The 22,456-nt window shown below is 41.3% G+C and overlaps 2 long non-coding RNA genes across 2 annotated transcripts; both read left to right on the top strand.

Moving 5' to 3' along the window:
* Positions 1–779: 779 nt before the first annotated feature.
* On the top strand, positions 780–4,334 carry LOC136435856 (uncharacterized). The gene is made up of 2 exons (XR_010755982.1): positions 780–1,131; positions 1,940–4,334. It is a non-coding gene; the product is annotated as an uncharacterized lncRNA (long non-coding RNA).
* Positions 4,335–16,867: 12,533 nt separating this feature from the next.
* On the top strand, positions 16,868–20,127 carry LOC136435855 (uncharacterized). The gene is made up of 2 exons (XR_010755981.1): positions 16,868–18,168; positions 18,440–20,127. It is a non-coding gene; the product is annotated as an uncharacterized lncRNA (long non-coding RNA).
* The last annotated feature ends 2,329 nt before the right edge of the window (positions 20,128–22,456 follow it).

The raw sequence follows: 22,456 nt of genomic DNA, 5'->3' as shown, positions 1-22,456 counted from the left end.
CTGGTTATCCTGCTCCAGCACTCACTGTCTTAACCCTAACACTAGCCATAACCCTACTTGTCCTTAATCTGGGTTAACCCCAACTGTACAATATCTGGGTTATGAATTATGAATTATGAATAATGAATTATGAATTATGAATTAAGAATTATGAATGTTGAATTATGAATGTTGAATTATGAATTATGAATTATGAATTATGAATTATGAATTATGAATTATGAATTATGAATTATGAATTATGAATTATGAATTATGAATTATGAATTATGAATTGTGAATTCAATCATACCCCTTCCCCAGCTTCTGGAAAACATTCTATCTTCTTAAAACCCATCACAAAACGACTTATCCTAATGCTAACCCTAACCTCAGCCCTAACCCGAGCCCTAACTTTAACCCGAGCCATGACCCGAGCCCCAAAATCACTACGCCAGTGATAAGACCAAAGGTAGTGATAAGGTTGGTTATTGGGTATCCTTCCGCCATGGCTCGGTTTTGGCCAGGATTTGGCATTTTGACTGTACCCCTAACCCTAACCCTAACCCCAACCCCAACCCAGCCCCAACCCTATCCAAACCCCAACCCCAACCCCAACCCCAACCCCAACCCTAACCCCAACCCTAACCCCAACCCAAACCCCAACCCTAACCCCAACCCCAACCCTAACCCCAACCCTAACCCCAACCCTAACCCCAACCCTAACCCCAGCCCTAACCCCAGCCCTAACCCCAGCCCTAACCTCAGCCCTGACCCAAGCCCTAACCTCAGCCCTAACCTCAGCCGAGTTGCACTTTTCACCGTAATTGCTAGGCGTCGCCTTTGAGCTACCCACAAGACACTGCGTGAATTTGAATACCCACAACACATTGCAAAAAGATGTTAGGTTTTGAAACGGAACAGACATGAACGAGGTTTCGTCCCTCTCCTTGCCTAACATCGCATCACTAGAGTATTTTCTGGTCTAAAAACGATTTATGAAGTGGTCGAGAGTTCTAGGGAATATATTGTAAGCTCAAACGCTTGCACAGTGTGGTTTTCCGCGTCCATGTAATCTTTCTTCCTCACCCCCCTCCCCCTCTACTCCCTGGCATGGATTCGACTCGGCATGTCAAAGGGACCTGCCCTTTGGTGAGTACAAAGTATTAAATATTCTGTTTTGCAACTCAACTTTGTTCGTTGTTCATTTATCCTCACCTTCGAAAGTAACTAGTTTGAAGTTGAACATTTTGAACTTGAACGGCTTTACCAATTTTTTGGCTCGTTGAACGTGGTTAATGTGTCTGGTTATCCTGCTCCAGCACTCACTGTCTTAACCCTAACACTAGCCATAACCCTACCTGTCCTTAATCTGGGTAAACCCCAACTGTCCAATATCTGGGTTATGAATTATGAATTATGAATTATGAATTATGAATTATGAATTATGAATTATGAATTATGAATTATGAATTATGAATTATGAATTATGAATTATGAATTCAATCATACCCCTTCCCCAGCTTCTGGAAAACATTCTATCTTCTTAAAACCCATCATAAAACGACTTATCCTAATGCTAACCCTAACCTCAGCCCTAACCCAAGCCCTAACTTTAACCCGAGCCATGACCCGAGCCCCAAAATCACTACGCCAGTGATAAGACCAAAGGTAGTGATAAGGTTGGTTATTGGGTATCCTTCCGCCATGGCTCGGTTTTGGCCAGGATTTGGCATTTTGACTGTACCCCTAACCCCTAACCCTAACCCTAACCCTAACCCCAACCCCAACCCCAACCCCAACCCCAACCCCAACCCCAACCCCAACCCCAACCCCACCCCAACCCCAACCCCAACCCTAACCATAACCCCAACCCCAACCCCAACCCCAACCCCAACCCCAACCCCAACCCCAACCCTAACCCTAACCCTAACATTGAACCAGTTTCGATTTCTTCCAGTGCCTACTTTCCGTGAACACGGCAAGCCATACCCGCCTCGTCGAGGAGGGTATACGCCTCTCCTTTACATTCTCTTCAATGCGCCACGTAAATAAAGGGAGCGACGATCCTTGCCGATCAGTCCGGCCAGTGTGCGCGGCGGGCTGCCTTAGCGGACACGAATATTAGCTCACGGGGATGATTATCAATATAACGCAGTGAAGTGACCCACTAGAAAGACTCCTACCTATTGCGGCCAGAAACCTGAAGGACTCAAACCTGTTTGTGAATGAAGGCAAAACAGAGTTTACACATGTCTATCCGGCTGACAAGCCACTACGAGGAGAAGAGGAATGGAGGAAAAGTAAAATCCTGGGATCCCTACTATGTAGTTCTGCCGATGTATAAGCACGCTGCATCATGGGCAACATTGCTTTTAGATCTTTCTGTAAGATCTGGATCCGAAGATCAAGGATTCCCTTGGCAAAAAAGCTACAGCTGTATAACGCTTGCTGTGTCTCCATCATGCTATATAACTGCAATAGTTGGGCAGCACCAAAGGCAGTTCTAAAGAAGCTGGACAGTTGCCACCGGAAACACCTGCGTGTGATTACAGGCCTTCAATGGCCCAAGAGCATGGTGACAAATGACACGTTATACAAAATCTGCAACACAACTCCTCTCTCCGAAAAAGTCGAACAACTCAGGTGGTCGATGTTTGGACATATCTTAAGAATGCCACAAGACACACCTGCACAAAAAGCCCTGGAATTCTCAACATTGAGATCCAACAGATACAAAGCACGCAAAGGAAGACACTGCGTGAACTTACTCAGCATGCTGAAGGGAGACCTTAAGCACAGAGGGCGAGGCCCTCCCACAACAGGAAAGAAACTCCGAGAGCTAAGGGAGCTCGCAAGATGCAAGGACACGTGGAATAAGATGAAGAAAGACTGAATGCAGCTGCAGGACGTTTCAACGACTGCAGATGCAGAAACCAGTGGATGATGATGATGAGTGAAGTGACTGCTCTACGAAAATTAGGTACGATATTCCCTATCTGCAGCAAAGTCGTGCACATAGGATTCAGCACGTCGGCCCCGAAGGACATTGCTAGTCGGAGTCCCCGGATGGTCGCGGCAAGTGGCTCTGCCGGACTGTCAGACAACCCCACACCTACCACTCCGAAGAAAGCGCTGCGCGTATCGATACCTTTTGGGCGAGATTCTGACTTAGAGGCGTTCAGTTATAATCCCTCAGATGGTAGTCTCACACCTGCTCTAATTTCACACCAGTCGGAACTTTGTATTTCTATTGCAACACGTTATTTACTGCCGTTAAGATAACTTTTTATACAGTTGAAAAAGGGACATTCCACTCCGTTTCACTGTATTTTAAAGATTATGCCTTCATGCAAAACTTTATCAAACACAAAAACAATAGAGAATTTTGTTTAGAAATGTTGACAAGTTGATTATATATATATTTAATAATATATTATAATGGTTTATTCAGGAATTGACACATACAAAAATTAAAACAGCATTGCAGCCGATGTTACCTTCTTTCAAGTAAACCGGCTGAATTACGCAGCCATAAAATTAAGTAAAAGTACAAAAGAGCACACTCAAACAATGGAAAATGGCTGAATTAAATCTAATAAACTTGCGTGCATTCAATACTAAAATGAAAGCCTCATGGATACAAAAACTATATTTTCACCCACTGTGGTTTTCATCTAGGGTGATCGATTTTTACCCCAAACTAAGTCTAAGTTTATTCCCTTTCTATTAACTGTCCTCGGTATCTAGCCTTTTTTTTAGGATTTTATTCTGACATGTTCAATGCCTGGTTCAAATTTTAGCACGTAGAACCCAAGACGCCAGCAAATATACGACAACAAGTGATTTGGTTAAATTCTTATATTACCATTGATGGTAAGTTATCTGTATGACTGCATTTCTAAATAGGAAAATTCATTTTATTAATGATTTATTGTCCGTAGGAGGACATTTTATGTCATATGCTGAGTTCCGTGCTAAGTATCCAAATATTTTTGACCTACACAGATATCAACAACTTTTTTCAGCCATTCCTGGTAAATGGAAAAAAATACTCAGCAGTGGAATGTGGAAGGACCTTGTTTGTTTGCCAATCCAAAAAAATTACAAATGGTTACGTAAAATTAAAATTAATAAAAGCATGTATATCTACTTTCTTGTGTCCACAAACGAAGTTAGTATAGCTCACAAAACAAGACTATCATGGTACTACTATTTTGACAAACCTATACCATGGCGAGAAGTATTCACAAATTTAAATAGATGTACGATTGATTCTAGTAGTAGATATTTGCAATACCGCTTAATTAATAATTTTGTACCTTGTAATAAAATCCTAAATATATGGAAACTGATAGATACTGGTTCCTGTTTGTTCTGTCATAATGATGAAGAATCCTATGTTCATGTTTTCATGTCCACATGTATTATGTTTTTGGAATAATATACAAAATTGGTTAAAAGAAGAGATTTCTATAAATTTGGACTTAATGATTCCTTAATGATTATGTTTGGAGATATTTCTGCAAATGCATCTCTCTTTTTAAAAATCTGATATTTTTGTTACGTAAAATTTTCATATTCCGGTGTAGAAGTTTAAAAATCATAAATTTCCAGTCCTTTAGAAAATTAGTATATTCTTTTGAAAAGACAGAACGTCTCATTGCATCTCGGATGGGGGAAGCTGGAGAAACATCGGGGTAAGTGGGGAACCTTATGTTATATGTGAGTATTGATACTATTTTATACTACTATTCAAAACGATTATACATGATGACAAGTAATCATATACAATATTGTTTGGAGGCTAACTACAATTAATACTCATAAGGGAGGCTATGATTATCTGTAAGTGTATGTGTGCGGTGTGCCACACATGTACACGCTGTCCCGGTTTCTATTTGGCTTTTGATGTGCCCATGTATGTCCTTTTTTCTGTTAGTGTTAGTGTTTGTGTTTGTAATTTATTTTGAAATACCAATAAAGGAAAAAAAAAACATTGCCACAAATTGAAAAAAACAACAATCGGAAAGTATATAAAAAAGACAAAATATACAACCAACAGTAGCATATATAGCAGATTACACCTTACAAATTGGTAATCAGTAGTTGGGTTAAGTATGGAATAGCACTACGTTTGTATCTGTTTGATCTTATCAATAGGGACTTAGCGAATTTAAAACATAGGGTCTCTCTTCATGCTTCAAAAGTACATGTCGAGTCTGGAGAGTGCATCAGTATAGGAAATGTAGCTGGATCAAAGAAGTATTCTAAGGGCGTGCGTTTGGATAAATTCAAGCTGGTCAGCTGGTCGGATAAGTGCCTTTGCAAAGTCCAGGCAAAGCTGTTCTCTTCGCTGGTCTAGGTTAGGTATGTTCGGTATCCTGCACGCCTCAGGATATGAAGCATACGCTGAACGGAGTATTGTCTGGCACGTATGAAGAAATCGTTCAGGGCATTGGCCTTTTCATCTGGCGTTTCTAGTATAACTGACCCGACTTGAAGTGCTAGGATACTCGTTGTTGTCTTGCCCAGTGCAGATTTAGCATACGTAAAGACTCGCCTGGTGTTGCCACTCTCCACATCGTTGACAACATTCCCCTGCCTCCTTCTACATTCTCCTGTTTTTTTCTGCTTTGTCATATATTCTCCTGCATTATTTTATATTCTATTGTATTCTCCTATATTCTCCTGGTTTCTCCTATATTCTCCTGCATTCTCCAATATTCTCCTGCTTTCTCCTATATACTCCTGCATTATCCTATATTCTCCTGGATTCTCCTATATTCTCCTGGATTCTCCTATATTCTCCTGGATTCTCCTATATTCTCCTGGTTTATCCTTGTTTATCCTAGTTTCTCCTTCTTTCTCCTTTATTCTGCTTTATTCTCCTATATTCTCCTACATTCTCCTATATTCTCCTGGTTTCACCCTATATTCTCAAACTAGTTTTATCTTTACGTGTATGTTGATATGGTGCTTTGTCTGCCACATTAAATACACGAAAGCTAGAGATGAAGCTGACCAATTTCTGTTTAAACAACCAAAAGTCTTATCTTCGTAGTATGTATCGCCAAATGTGCATAGATACACCGAAAAAAACACAACGCTCTTTAAAACACTCATCGAATCTGAGCTCATAAGAAAATATCAAATAATGTACACCGAGCCTGAATAGCCACAGAGGGGTATTGTTTTGACACAGTTTGTCAGATTCGGTAATTCCCCATTTACTTAGAAACCCTCTCTTTTTCGATCCAACAGTTGGATTCTATTTTTAGATTTTCAATGCTACAACTCTAGTGACAAAAAATGCTGGTGGTTGCCTTTAGAAGTTCAGTCTCTTGAGACTTTAGTCTAGTTCTCCTCAGATATCCCCTTTTTATATCCGCATATACCAAGGAATCGTGTATCTAATGATGCACTGAGCGTTCTGTGTCTTTGTCTGAGAGAAAAACAGACGATTCACTACAGCGTGTAATACTTCAATATTTCATACCACAAATGGTCGTCTCAGGAACATATTTTGTTGATTTCGTTTGATTTAGTTCGCTCTCTTCCATTATCAAAATGCGTAATTATCTCTTGTTTCGGATTCTTTTTAATGAGACGAAATTCAATTATAGGATCATAAACAGCATAACAGAATTTAAAAAAAGGGCACACAATGTTGGACATGCCTTTCTATAATCCTCTGAATGCACTTAAACCCATGCACGTTTCGGGTTTGCAAATGAAGCGTGTTCATTTTCTTCTTCTGTTACTTTCGTAAAATCTATACTCTCAATACTTTATGTAGGTCCCACTTTCTATGTTTGGCTTGCGCAACTACCGCAAGGCTAGTACGACATTGTTGATAACATTTCCATGAATCTTGCGTACGTAGCTACTGCGTTAAATACTACATTTCATGTCTGTAGTAGTGAACGAAACACTAGCACTGTACCATTGTATGTGATGCAAATAGCATTGCTACGCTAACATCTGATTACAGTGAGCTCAATTCAGGGAAAAAAATACAGATTTGAATCAGGTACCTTTTTTTGGTTTTACAGTATCGTTCAACTCGAACTTGACCGATATCTGCCATAAGATTTCGACTTCAATTTGGTGAATTTCCTCTTCTCTTCATTTCTCCTTTTGTTTGTTGTCTTAACCCTATTCAAACACGAGGGGGCCTTTGAGGCCCGCACCAACTTTCGTGCCGTATAACTCCTGAACCGCCTGTGCTAGAGCCACCTAACTTAATGGCTTCTGCTAAAATCTTCTTGGCAACAATGTCATAATACTTAAGTAAGTTCATGATTTTTCGTGTTGCCATGGCAATGCGTTTCTGAAAGGCATATGTTCAGGTTTTCTTGCTAATCATTGTCATCTCTGTCGGTAATGCTCGAGATGACAAAGGTTAATTTCAATATATGTCATGATGGAGACCCAAATGTAGGTCAATTGTTTTGTGGCACGGGTCGTCAGCTTGTTTGCGAACATAATTATACAGTCAAGTGTTCTTGTGTCCACCTAAGGTAAAGACAAACTGGTACTTACAACTAAGGATATCTAAGATGTATAGTTGGGATTCTGTGCAATAATTGTTTAAACTTCTGTCACAGCAAAGAGTTTGTCCATAATTGCCTGCTTAATATATTCATCAGATGTGAAGAAACGTTGTTTATCCGAGGTGGCCTTCACTCAATGACAGGGACAGCTCTTTTGTGTCATTGGAAACTGCCACCTGGGATGATTTATTAGCGTCTGGCTCCAAGCGTGTGATTAAAGCGACCTCGCCGTAGGCGGAACTCTCTCTTTTCTGGCAAGAACAAAAGCCATATGTCCTTTGTCGGCGTCATGGCGCCAGGTGTGCAATTAAAGGTATCTTAGCAGACAAAGGACGACCTCTTCTGCCGTGAGAAACAGCCACCTGTGCTGATTTGTCGGCGTGATGAAAGAGATCTTGTCAGATGATGGTCGTTCTTTTGTGCCACGGAGAACTGATTGGTAGATGTGCCCTCGACAACATGTTGCCCGTTTATACTTAGCAAAACATAGGTACTTACTAATAGTATTTTGCGTATGTCTTTCTGTAGTTTACAGGTCATGCCACACGCGCTCTGTAGGTGATCGGTGCCATCGTGAAATGTCAATGTGCACACACCTTTCCTCAAGGATAAATTATCATCATCACAGTATTATTCAGACAGTTGGTGTGACCCCATTTTAAAACTTTGGACACTTTGTCTTTAAAGTTCATGCCTGTTTCAAACCTACTGAAGTCATCTTATGGAATAATATGTATTATTTCCTTTTCTTGGCTAGGTTTTTGAACACAAAGCAATGTGACTATGTCAGCCATTTTGTGAGAAGTTAACTTAGGTATTCTTAATGGTTGAATAACGTGACATACTTTTAGGACGGTCGGTTGCATAAACGCTAAAGGTCACCATCGTCACGTAACAAACTGTTGCGCTTGTTTCACAGTTTGGAATACCTTTTTCCGAGGTGAGTTGTTATCCTACAATTTGATTAGAGCAAATCGCAAAATCACAAATATAGTCTTCACCGAGATACGTAGGTATCTTCAAAGTTTCGAATAGTGTGAGCGAAAATGCATGCGCTAAATGTACCTAGATTTTTCCAGTGTTCTGCTTGGTCAATTTACAATGTTGAACTAAATCTGGGGACATTTGTACTCTGCTTTGTTGTTTTTGAGATGATGAGTTACGTTTCAACAATCCATAACGGTACCGCTTCGTTCATTTACGATGTTGAGCTAATTCTAAACGAAATATACAGATGAACACAAATAAGTAACAACAGGGGGGTTTAAGATGTACTAACCAACTTACATTTGATCAGATTCGATGGAAACACCGGATTGTCAACGGAAAGCTACCATTGATGTTTCATAGTCACAGTTCTAAGAAGAGCATTCGAACATGACTGTAACATTTCTTTATTGTAAATATCAGCGGGTTAAAATTAGTTTCGTACAAGTTTTCAAGCAAGGGTTAACAGGTTATATAAGAGGTCATTTAAAGTAAATATATCTAAATGAACGTAGATTTTTATCAGTCTTGCTTGGTCGATTTCCATTGAGGAACGTATCTGGAAATACTTGTACTCTGACTGCTTTTTCATTTATTATGATGAGTTACGGCTGAACGGTTTATAACGGTAGCCAATTCGCTCATATAGAATTTTGAGCTTCGTTTGAAAGATTTATACCAATAAACACAATTGCGTAACAACAGTAGGGGTACGGGGTCAATGATGTCCTGGCCTAATAATATTTGATCAGATTGGATGGAAACACTGGATTATTAACGGTAAGCTACCGTTCATTTTTCAAAGTCACAGTTCTCAGAAGGACATTATAAAATGGCTATAACATATATAGATAGTCACGTAAGTCATAGGAAATCGGCTATAGTCAAGTAATTCATAGGAAGTAATAACGATGTATTAAGGATGATCAAATAATGAAATAAATAAAGATAAATACTGAACAAATGACGCAATTACTTGAAACAAGTTTAGCTTACGAAATTGGTTTCAATGACACTTTTAGACATAAGAAAATAGAAGGGGTGTAGTTCTACAGACTTTTTAAGATTGTGACTCTATTTTAATTAACGGAAGACTGCAAAGGTTGTGCGAAAAAGAGAAATATGGAGTTACTTCTTTGTCGGGTATAATGGTTGGGTAGAAGTTAATAATGATTTACAAAATAAAGTAGGGTGGTCTTTTTAAGTTAACATGTTACTACTCCACTCCCTAAAAATTGCCTTAAGATATTCATTGATGGTTTATTTGCTTAAAAGTATGCTCCTATTTTACACGATTTCCGATTAGCAAATTAAGCATTGAAGAAACTTCTGCCAGATCATTGATGTTAATCAATAATGGTAGAGGGCCCAAACGTTGTCCCTGGTGTAATAAAAATTTAACATATCTAGAGCAGATTTGGTTTCATTCAGAGTCACACGTTATTCAGGTAATTTAAAGCCAGTTAGATGCATTGACGGTGACAGCGTTGAAATATTGATGGTATGGTATTATTTTCTACATCAAAAGGTCTAGATAAGTCTAATTCCTATCTGATATTGTTTTTTGACAATGGCTGTGGAAACTCTGTCTACTAGTTGCCGTAAGGTGAGAGAAGTTTGTACCCCCTTGTGCAAACATTGATACCTTCGCCGAGAAGGTTATGTTTTTTTCAGCGTTCGTGTGTGTTGTGTGTGTTGTGTGTGTGTGTGTTTACGTGTGTGTTTACGTGTGTGTGTGTGTATGTACGTGTGTTTGTGTGTGTTTGCGTGTGTATGTGTTTACGTGTGTGTGTGTGAACACGAAAACTCGAGTATATCTTGCTGGATTGTAAGTCATTGGAACTGCATTTGCAACTGCTGGAGCCGATTTTGTTTGAAATTTTGAAAGGGAATAAGAAGATATTGACAGATCGTTATGATATTTGGTGTGTAGATAGCTTGAGTGGTGATTGACAAGATCATATGCTAATTATGCTTATCGCTAGCTACTTTATCATACTGGAATCTGGGAAACGTACATTTACATACAGGGGGCAGAGAACTGGAATACACTACCGGTATATGTTAAAATTGCTTCATCCATACAATCATTCAAAACACTGTGCAAAAGAATTGTGTAACCCCAGACCTCCAATCCTTACGACCTGTCACGATATGGACTATGAGTTTGGATATGATTTTGTAATGACGCACAAATATGTTATGTGTATCAGTGTATATATGTGTATCTAGGGCCTTCCTGAAAATCAGTGCCAAGCCACTGAGGGAGCTACCCTAGTAAAAGAATAAAGAAATAAAAGAATACAGAAATAAATAAAATAAAATACCTAATGGGGTAAGTTTATAGATTAGTTGGATTCAATCATAGGACTTTGAAACACGTGACATATTAAACAGAGAGGAGAGTAATATCGATAGATATCAATTATGCGAAATTGCGAATGAATACCTTAATTACATAAAGCCATTATGGTAAATGATGGGGATATCATTTTTGCAGCATTTGGAAGTAGATGTAGACATTATCAAACATAGATGACATTTACATCATTTATAAGGGTATGCTACAATTACCTTCTTTGCTAAGATTAGACTTTCATACTTATATATTTGGGTATGGAAGATGATCAACTGACATTATCCATGCAAATGAGGTTCTAATTTGCATAATATATTGACCGCGTTTATGATATGCCACTGGAAAAGGCAATACATCAGTCGGCGAAGGTATGGGGCCGTGGAACTCTAGTTGTCCTTTGTATAGAAAATAATAAGTGTTACAATATTTATTCATTCAAGCCGGCAAAAATAAACTTGAATTATATTGGAGAAAAATATTTAACACCTCGTTACCAACTGACTTTTTAAAACAATTTTTTCAGAACATATAGTTCAAGCAAGCATATTTTATACTGTTACGTAAAGCTGCTAAACAGTGTCAATTGATCTGTTCAGCTTCTTCATTCTAGGAAGTTTTAAATATTCAAATAGAGAACTGACACTGTTTAACAGTTTTAGAGCAATTTTAGAAATATACATTTTTATATAAAAATTTTCTGACATATAACCATGTAAAAAAGAGAACAAAATGTATTTTCAAACATAGCTGAAATTGGTTACATACACTTTGTATCTTGAGTGTTTTTTTAAAGATGTGTTTTAGGGGTTTCGTCTTTCGGGCTTAATTTCAGCATTGTCGCGATGCATTTTTTCTTGGACGTCCAGGAAGGAATGATTAAAAGTTGTAAAAATCCACATCGTAAACCGTCATTGTTGAACAGTTCAGACTTTTTTTAGCTATCGACAAAATATGCATTGTGAACCGAAAGTTTGTAAAGGAATTTTTGTTTGAATATATATTCATCGAAAAAAATGGCCAACGTAATATTTAAAAGTGGAATTTGATATTTTTGAACATTTTAATTACTTAACTAAAGGTCACGATAAACGCGTCGTTGTTCAAGTTATTCGATGGAGCACTTTCATAGAAATCCTTTTAAAAATGTTTTACATTTTTTGTGCTCTTCTGAGGTTCTAAAACTACAAACGTGTTTGAAAGGAAATGAATTAAAAAGAAGGAACATTCTAACGTAATAACTTTGTCAAACTTGTCAAATTTCCCTTTCGTTAATTGCTAGAAAATATAGAAAAAAGAAAAAAAAACACTCACCATGACTTAGAAGAGTTGATAATGCCAGTAAAAAACCAACAAAGCATCAGGACTTGATGGTATTAGTGCAGAGATAATCAGACACTTCGGTGACAATGCCTTAGCCGCGGGCCTCACAGCGCACCTAGGGTAATTTGTAAATTGAAGTGTTCAGCTTCATTTCCGAAAATAGATTCATCAGGTTGGTAGAATATAGGATATAGGAGATTCTTCTCACACAACCATATGATCTCACCTGCTAACGTTTCGGTGTCTGTCAGACGTCTTCTTCAGAGCTTTTGACCTACATCGCATTACGAACTGAGCCAATTCAGAAGCGTATTATGGAAAACCGCAGTTTCTGCGGCTCCCCCGCTGTGCGGAGTGCTATTGACACCTTGGCGCTAGCAAATAACCGCGTGGGAGCTTGACTCTAGACCGAAGACACCAAATACCAATGCCTTGTATCCTTGAATTAATTATTACGAAGTGCGCTACAATCCCGGAGCTTCTCTGGCTGACTGGAGCTTCTCTAGCTGGCTGATTTGGGAACAGTGGATGCTTGAAGATTAGTAAAGCGGTCTCCTGTATTCACATGCGTTCATTAGAGAGCTAAACAATGGTCTTCCTTCACAGTTCGGTGACGGAATTTCCTTTCAATAGTGAAGCCAATCAGCGCTCTCCTTTCCTGTGACGTCCTTTCCTGTGACGTAGATATCACGGGCCATCTGTCTCAGAGTGGTCACTTTAGCGTGGGAAGCGGTGTTGGCCACACACGCGGATCGTTCTACCCCCATGGCAGGAATCTACGTCAACCATGGCATTTGTGTTGCCAAAGTTCTTGCTAGGTCTAGCTCAGGATTGGATTCAGTGAACGCTGTTGGGGAAACTCAACTTATAGGGAGACTGAATACCACAATTAGCGGACGTGTGTTTCAAACATAACGGTAGGTCAGGATTGGATTCAGTGAACGCTGTTGGGGAAACTCAACTTATAGGGAGACTGAATACCACAATTAGCGGACGTGTGTTTCAAACATAACGGTAGGTCAGGATTGGATTCAGTGAGCCCTGTTGGGGAAACTCAACTTATAGGGAGACTGAATACCACAGTTAGCGGACGTGTGTTTCAAACATAACGGTAGGTCAGGATTGGATTCAGTGAACCCTGTTGAGGAGACTCAACTTATAGGGAGACTGAATACCACAATTAGCGGACGTGTGTTTCAAACATAACGGTAGTTCAGGATTGGATTCAGTGAACCCTGTTGAGGAAACCCAACTTATAGGGAGACTGAATACCAGAATTAGCGGACGTTTGTTTCAAACATAACGGTAGGTCAGGATTGGATTCAGTGAACCCTGTTGAGGAAACTCAACTTATAGGTAGACTGAATACCACAATTAGCGGACGTGTGTTTCAAACATAACGGTAGGTCAGTATTGGATTCAGTGAACCCTGTTGAGGAAACTCAACTTATAGGGAGACTGAATACCAGAATTAGCGGACGTGTGTTTCCAACATAACGGTAGGTCTAGCTCACGATTGGATTCAGTGAGCCCTGTTGGGGAAACTCAACTTATAGGGAGACTGAATACCACAATTAGCAGACGTGTGTTTCAAACATAACGGTAGGTCAGGATTGGATTCAGTGAACCCTGTTGAGGAGACTCAACTTATAGGGGGACTGAATACCACAATTAGCGGACGTGAGTTTCAAACATAACGGTAGGTCAGGATTGGATTCAGTGAACCCTGTTGAGGAAACTCAACTTATAGGGAGACTGAATACCAGAATTAGCGGACGTGTGTTTCCAACATAACGGTAGGTCTAGCTCACGGTTGGATTCAGTGAACCCTGTTCGGGAAACTCAACTTATAGGGAGACTGAATACCAGAATTAGCGGACGTGTGTTTCAAACATAACGGTAGGTCAGGGTTGGATTCAGTGAACCCTATTGAGGAAACTCAACTTATAGGGAGACTGAATACCAGAATTAGCGGACGTGTGTTTCCAACATAACGGTAGGTCTAGCTCACGATTGGATTCAGTGAACCCTGTTGGGGAAACTCAACTTATAGGGAGACTGAATACCACAATTAGCGGACGTGTGTTTCAAACATAACGGTAGGTCAGGGTTGGATTCAGTGAACCCTATTGAGGAAACTCAACTTATAGGGAGACTGAATACCAGAATTAGCGGACGTGTGTTTCCAACATAACGGTAGGTCTAGCTCACGATTGGATTCAGTGAGCCCTGTTGGGGAAACTCAACTTATAGGGAGACTGAATTCCTCAATTAGCGGACGTGTGTTTCAAACATAACGGTATGATTAACGTTAGCTCAGTAGTGTAGTGAGCCCTGTTGGGAAGACTTAAACAGTCTGAATTCGACTTATATAGGGAGATTTGTTGAACATAATGGGAAGTCTAGCTCAGGGCTGGCTGTGTGTGCTGTGGGGATTAGCATAGTAATTGACACCTAGCCGAGAGTCAATAAAACTCAGCCTGTCTGCGTCCAGACCGCTCATTTGCATTATACGCTTCTGAATTGAGCCAGTTCGTAATGGGCTACTTATAGCGGTGAGAAGCAGTACTCCAGTCAGAAGCTCTAAAGAAGGTGTCTGGCAGACATCGAAAAGTCAGCAGTTGAGATCACATGGTTGTGTAAAAAGAATCTCCTATATCCTGTTCAGCTTCATCATTTAAAAAATGGCAAAGAAACCTACGACAGGTACACTAAAGCTTACAACATCGACCCATCAGCCGAAGAAAACATCGAGCTCGGAGAAAATCTACTAGATCACTTAGTGAAGCAAGAAAGGAACGTTGGCGAGAAACCATTGATGGTTTGGATATGACACACAATGGTAAAAAGGCTTGGAAGACAATCAAAAACTGAATTCTGACCAGGAGCCAGATCAACGCACTGCAGCAGTGACCCAGAACCAAGTGGCAAAACAGTTGCTAGACAACGGAAAACACAACAACAAGGAATATGGCTACATCAAAAGGATGAAAGAAGTAATAAGACGCGTCCTTGAAGAAAGCGATAAAATCTTTTCCCCTTTCTCCCGCGACTATCCTGAAACACCTAAAAACCAACAAAGCATCAGGACTTGATGGTATTAGTGCAGAGATGATCAGACACTTCGGTGACAAGGCCTTAGACTGGTTACAATAGATTTTCAACAACTGCGCCGAGGCTACTCATGTCTCCAAGATGTGGCCACGTGCAAAGGTGGTAGCTCTACTGAAACCCAACAAGGACCCTGAGTCACCTAAAAGCTACCAACCAATATCACTCATCTGCATACTCGTTAAGTTGTATGAGCGATAATTGTCCGCATCCAGCCCACTACTGAGGATCAATTGACCAGTGATAAGTCTGAACTCAGAGAAGGGCGGTCGTGCTCCGGACAAGTACTAAACCTCAAACAGTTCTTTGAAGATGGCCTTGAGACCAGTCTTTGGGTACTTTGCCTGTTGCTAGAACTATGTAATAAATATTTAGGGGATACATTCTGTGGATGCTGAGCCCCCTGCCTTGATTTGTTCTGCTGTTATGTTGTCAATCCCTGGAAATTTCTTTGTCTTCAGTTTCCCAATGACCTCTTCCACTTCCACTCTGCTGAAAGGGTTCGTCGTTGATTGGCAAGTCTGTATCCGCTGGCATTATTACTGGAGGGTTTGCAGGGATAGGTCTGTTTAAGACTGAAGAAAAAATTTTCAGCCCACCTCTTTTTGTGGCTATGTTAGTCTGTCATTAGGTTTCCATCTTTATCCTTCACTGGTTGCAGCTGTTTCTTCCCATTTGTACATGAAAGATTCTTAATTTTCTCTATACAACCCTTGTGTTACCAGCCTTAGCTGCCTTTTTTGCGTCGACAGCTCGTCATGCCAGTTCTGCCTGTCTCTTTTAGCAAGGTTTCTCATTCTCTTTGCTTGTGCTACATATCTCCAATGATTAGCACGCATGTTCCGGTTGCAAGCTGCTTCCTTGAGAGTCTTTTTCTCTTCTCTGGCCTCCCACGCCTCTGTATTCAATGTTTATTTGGTTTCTTGAGTTTTTCTATTTTTTTTTTGTTGTTGAAAATTTGTTTACTGCATCCCTATACAGGCGTTCCGCAACACGGATTGAAGGTCAGATGTCAATGATAAGGTTGCCACCAGACATAGACGCCGTTGGCCAGAATAAATGGCTCCTCTGCCGTCTAAGGTTACTCTTGGTCCCGGATTGAGTGCACTTGGAGCACAGTAGATAATAAATGAAATCAAAACGTCAAGGAAATAATAATAAAACCAGCTGAGTAGTGAGCTTTATCCTCTCTGCATGTAGTTAAATCCGGGTGGGGAGGGGGGCAGCCCCTGGCGTGGGATTGTACATGAGAAGATTTTGAAATCTCCTCAGAACTAATACAAAAACAAAAAATGAACAGAAGAGACACTTTAAACCCTACCTAGAATATGGATGGCATGATTCTGTGCCTTCAAGAGTCTCAGTCACCAAGAATTGCAAGAGATTTTAGGCCTTGGTTGAGAGAGAGTATATCCTCACAAGAAATACTAACATAACCAGAGGACACCAGCAACGTTTTGCCACAGTCGCCTGTAAGACAGAAACATACCGAGGTAGCTTTTTCCCCAAAACAGTCATAGAATGGAATGCACTTCCGCAACACCTTATCGAAAGCTTTAAACCTGGGGTGGCCAAGTATTATGGTTACCCCGGCTTCACCCAGCTGTAAGGGGAGGAGCCTATACCTAGTGTGGCAATGTACAGCACTACTTTGTTCGTTATTTTTTGCACCACTATTTGTCATGCGCGGTCATGGGTCAGAAGGAATCAGGTGATACCTCCACACTATATAAGGCAACGTGTAACCACACCCGGGTGTTAGTTATAGGCCTCCGCCCGCCGACGGAGTCCCTAGCTCTTCGTCTACGAGATCAACCACCCGGAGAAAATGTCCAGCAAGCGAAGCCGAGGAAATTTCAAGTGTCTGCAAGCCGCGAATGCGTTCGGGCACGTCTGTACGGCAGTTTGCTCTCGGTTGTCCCTTCTTTTCGAAGGGAGAGGATAGGTTTGTTAGTGGTCATTTGAACTGGTAGGGGTGAAAGTTTTAGCATTTACTTTGTAGTTTAATAACGCTGTGTCGAATTTTTTGGCTTGGCCACGTGTTGCAATATCTTATTTTTGAAAGGCTGTGTTCGAGTGACTCCAGTCTTTGTGTTGTGTATTTGTTGTTTAACAGTTGTGCAAGATTTTTTGCTTGACTAGAGCAAGGAGATATTAAGCCGGAGTTGTATTCTCGTGCTTTAGGTCATTCCTTTGTCCTTTGTTCTCTTCCAGCCACGCTGGCACGCGGCCAGGTGTGCCTACATGTGTGACCTAATTAATTTACGTTCCTTTTTTAATAGGCGCCCTAGACACTCGTTGATTTGTTTGGACAGCAGGGTACGTTTAACCTACGTTTGTTTGCAGATATTTTATGAACTTAGCAGGTTAAACTTCGGGAAGCTGCTGCCACGAGGCCAGGACTTTTCCCATTTCTTCGTTTACTCGTTGCGTTTTCCGTGCGTTTTGTTTCCTTGTGTAGTCTGCTCCTGCAGACAATGGTTACAGGTATGCGACACCTGGCTGCACGTGGGAATGCCATTGTTTTTCCTTCCTATTGTCTTTTTTATTCAGGTAATTGGTTTGAATGCACATGTGTTGGACTAAGTGTAACGTGTCTTTGTGTGCGAGTTACAGCAATATCAGGCCTGGCCTCTCGAACGGCTCCAGTCAGGTAGGTAGCGGCTCCGGTACATCAGGCACCAGTCCCGGGTCCGACGGCGGCGACGAGTTGGTCTGGTCCAGCGAGGGACAGCTCAGGCGTTAGACCAGGTCGTCACACTGCGGGACCGTAACGAGGAGTCACCTTGGCCATCCAGCAAGCAGTGGAGCCGTGCGTCCTCATTCAGATTCCCCGATTTCCCGGTAGAGTAGGCGGTAAACACTTCCCGTTCTCGAGGAATTTTTTTTGTTTGTTTTCGGTTGAATTTATTTCAGACGTTACACGATTGATTGTGAGATTGTGTATGGGTGCTGGATGTTGTATGGCTGGCCCGGGTTAGTCATGTAATCGGCACGTTGTGGTCCCTTGAGGCCCGGGCAGTGTGGTTCAGGACATGCAAGGATGTGAGATTGTTTTCCGTTGTCTTGTTACCTTGTGTTTTGGGACACATCCCTCAGTCCTCTTCAATGTGTTTTGGCTATGCAGGCTTCACTGTCCCACGAGCCCGTTCTACCTCCGGCAGTTCCCTCGACATGCGCCCGGGAAACCCAAGGGATCCTGCCAACGGCTACCAGACGCCATGCAGGCATCATGCCAGAGCTTCACCGTCCCATGAGCCAGCTCTACCTCAGGCATTTCCATCGACATGCGACGAGGCAACCCAAGGTGTCTGACGTCCCTATCACGCCAGTCTCACCCTAGTGGTAGCCAGTTTTTTGTGCACACCTGGTAGTTTGGTTTCTTTGTTGGTATATTCCAAGGGTTTGGAGTGTGGAAAAGACTGAGGTGTACGCCTTCTCACAAGAGATCCCTACAGTTTCGTGTCGCCCTCTCTAGTTATGATTTACACGTGTTATGACGAAATTATCATTGCTTTGTTGAGCTCTGTAATATATATATATATTTTTTTTTTGTCGTGATTGCGTTTCTCTAAGGTTTTGACAAAATATTTGATTGTTGTTTTCCTTTCCCCTTTTACGTTGTGAATGTTTTCGTTGTTGTTTATTTACTTCTGCATTTCGTAATTTTCCCTATTGTGTGTCCCGGTTTTGGCAGGTGAGTATGTGTTATTTTGTGTATGTGTTAATGTGTGCATGTGTTCCCGGTAAGGCATTAAGCCAAGTGGGAGTGTTATTTTCCGGGTTCGGCACTTTGTCGAACAGGGTATGTGTTGTTGCGTACATGTGTTCCCGGTAAGGCATTGAGCCAAGTGGGAGTGTTATTTCCCGGGTTCGGCACTTTGTCGAACAGGGTATGTGTTGTGGTGTGCATGTGTTCCCGGTAAGGCATTAAGCCAAGTGGGAGTGTTTTTTCCGGGTTCGACACTTTGTCGAACAGGGTATGTGTTGTTGTGTACATGTGTTCCCGGTAAGGCATTAAGCCAAGTGGGAGTGTTTTTTCCGGGTTCGACACTTTGTAGAACAGGGTATGTGTTGTTGTGTACATGTGTTCCCGGTAAGGCATTAAGCCAAGTGGGAGTTTTTTTTCCGGGTTCGACGCTTTGTCGAACAGGGTATGTGTTGTTGTGTACATGTGTTCCCGGTAAGGCATTAAGCCAAGTGGGAGTGTTGTATTATTTCCCGATTCGACACTTGGTCGAACGGGGTATGTGCTGCGGTGTGCATGTGTCCCCGTTAAGGCAGTAATTTCTATGTTTGTGTGCCTTTTTGTTTTAGTATTAACGTTTATTCAGCTGTGAATGAGCGTTGTTAACAAGACGTTTCAACAGGTGAAGGGTTACCTGTTCGACACAGTGTTATTTTATTTACGTTTTGGCCGAGTGTTATGTGATGAGATTTTGTGTTTTTGTTCCGGTATTTAGAGACTGACTCGCAATGCTTTGTCGAGAAAGTTTCAGTAATTCCTTTGCCCGGCGTTAGATTAGCAAAAGTGCATCGTTGTATGATGTGTAATGATAACAGGAGGTGTTTTGCATTCTTGTTTTCTTTTTTTTTGCATTGTTTTGATAGGAAATGCAAGCGTTAATGGAACGCGCGGAACGTCTTGAGCAAAGATAAACAGAACAAACCACCATGCGGCTACTGAGGGAGGTTTAGTCTTTTCAAGGGCTTGATAACATATAATTATATTTGATGAGTTTGTAAATTCGCATCATGTTTGTCCTTTCTTGGGCATACTTATTAAAAGTCTGTTTATCTGCCTGTGGTATTCTATATTTTGTTATCAATAATTGTACGCATTTGTACTGAGGTACGTTTACGCGTATTTATGTATAGTTATATATATATATATATATTTTGGTTTGGCTGTGGGTACGTGTACACGTTTATAAGTATACTGTAATTAGTGATCTGTTAACTAACTTGATTTAGTTGATTCAACGTTCGATAGTCATCAGCCAAAATTTTTCGTAATCGTTTATTTTTGTTCACCTTTAAGGGAAACAGTAATGTTATTCCCTCCCTTCAATTTTGGATTAAGACTTATTCGATGTTATAATGGAGAATTGAGAATGGGAAGAAAAATAGAAAGCAATATCAAGGTTAACTTATTGCTGAAGTTGTTGAAGTAATTCGAGTGAGATTAAGGCACATTGAACATGAGTCTTTATCAATTTATCAAAGGGATGGCAATATGTACTTTGAGCAAAAGGGGCGAAGAATAGAGGATGAGTGAGGGGAAGGAATGAGATATCAGTTACAGAAGGATAGCATTAGATAGAGTCAGTAAGGGATATATGTGACGTTGTGATGAAAGTAAAAGGTAGGTAGACTGACAGATACAGCATTGGCGGAAGACGGCAATTTCCGCATCACCCATTCCGGAGGACCTATGACTGCGCATGACAAATAGGAAACTATTTGTCATGCGCGGTCATGGGTCAGAAGGAATCAGGTGATACCTCCACAATATATAAGGCAACGTGTAACCACACCCGGGTGTTAGTTATAGGCCTCCGCCCGCCGATGGAGTCTAAAGCGACCCACCCACCCAAACCCCAGGACATTTTCTCCGGGGGCATAGATATCCGCTCAGGGGCGTTCGCCTCAGCCGATATGAATCTTTAGGCTCCAGACGGCAATTTCCGCATCACCCATTCCGGAGGACCTATGACTGCGCATGACAAATAGGAAACTTTTTTTTTATTCTTGTTGACGGCGTGCACCACCACCACCGGCCACACTTGGGTAAGGACTCTGACCATAAGTCCTAGACACTATGCCCCACGCGGGGTTTTGTCTAGTATCTCGACAAGACAAGACAAGAGATCTCAAAGACCTGTGTGGCCTCTTCCATGACCTCTGACCCACACATGGAACGTGAGGACACTACTGGAAAGAGAGAACAGCGATCGTCCAGAACGTCGCACTGCTTTCGTTGCAAGGGAGCTTACCCGATTTGACATAGACATCGCTGCCCTTAGCGAAACTCAACTCGCAGACGAAGGGCAACTTCAAGAAGATGCTGGGGGATATACTTTCTTCTGGAAAGGTCTCCCAGAGGAGGACAGACGGATTCATGGTGTTGGCTTTGCTATAAGGAATTCTCTCCTGCAAGATCTGGAGGAAATTCCAATTGGAGTGAATGAAAGACTCATGACTCTACGTCTCAAACTGAACAATCGACAAAGTGCAACAGTGATCAGCTGCTATGCCCTAACTCTGACCGCAGAAGACAACATCAAATAAAAAATCTATGAGGATCTGGAAAACATACTTCAGTCGATCCCAGCAACTGACAAGATCATTCTGTTGGGGGATTTTAACGCCCGTGACGCTGGACACTGGAATGGCACAATCGGCATGAACGGGGTAGGAAACGCCAACTCTAATGGCCTACTTCTCCTATCACTCTGCACACGATACAAACTAGTGATCACCAACACACTCTTTAGACTCGAAAACAAATACAAAAGTACTTGGTGTCATCCTAGATCCAAGCACTGGAATTTTTTTGGATTATGTTATTGTAAGATCGAAAGATCAACGTGATGTAAGGATCACCAGCACAATGCGGGGGGCTGACGAATGCTGGACTGATCATCGCCTAATTCGTTCTACAATGAACATTTCATTGAAGAAGAAAGTGCGAAAAGGTCCCAAAGTAACAAGACGAACTTTTAACACTAATAAGTTACAAACTCTGTCCGTAAGGGAACTGTTTCAGACTGATCTGCGCAAGCGCCTAACTCAGCTTGGACCTACCCATTCCGGAAGTGTGGCAGAGCAATGGGAAACACTTAAAAACGTTCTGCTCCAAACCTGTAAGAACACCATTGGTCTCCACAAACGTGTGAATGAAGACTGGTTTGATGAGCACGATAGTGAGATTCAAGACCTGATTAACAAGAAACGCCAAACATTTGTATGCTGGCAAGACGACTTTCACAATGCTGAAAAGCACAAGCGCTTTTCACTTCTTAAGGCTGAAGTACAAACCCGTATACGTGATATGAAGAACACATGGTGGGAAACAAAAGCACAAGAACTTCAAGCCCTGGCAGACCGACATGACATGCGTAACTTTTTCCAAGCCACGAAA

The sequence above is a fragment of the Branchiostoma lanceolatum genome, chromosome 5 (genome assembly GCF_035083965.1).
Source record: "Branchiostoma lanceolatum isolate klBraLanc5 chromosome 5, klBraLanc5.hap2, whole genome shotgun sequence".
NCBI lineage: Eukaryota > Metazoa > Chordata > Leptocardii > Amphioxiformes > Branchiostomatidae > Branchiostoma > Branchiostoma lanceolatum.
Note: the sequence above shows the minus strand (reverse complement) of the source record. Positions and strands in the feature narration are given on the sequence as shown.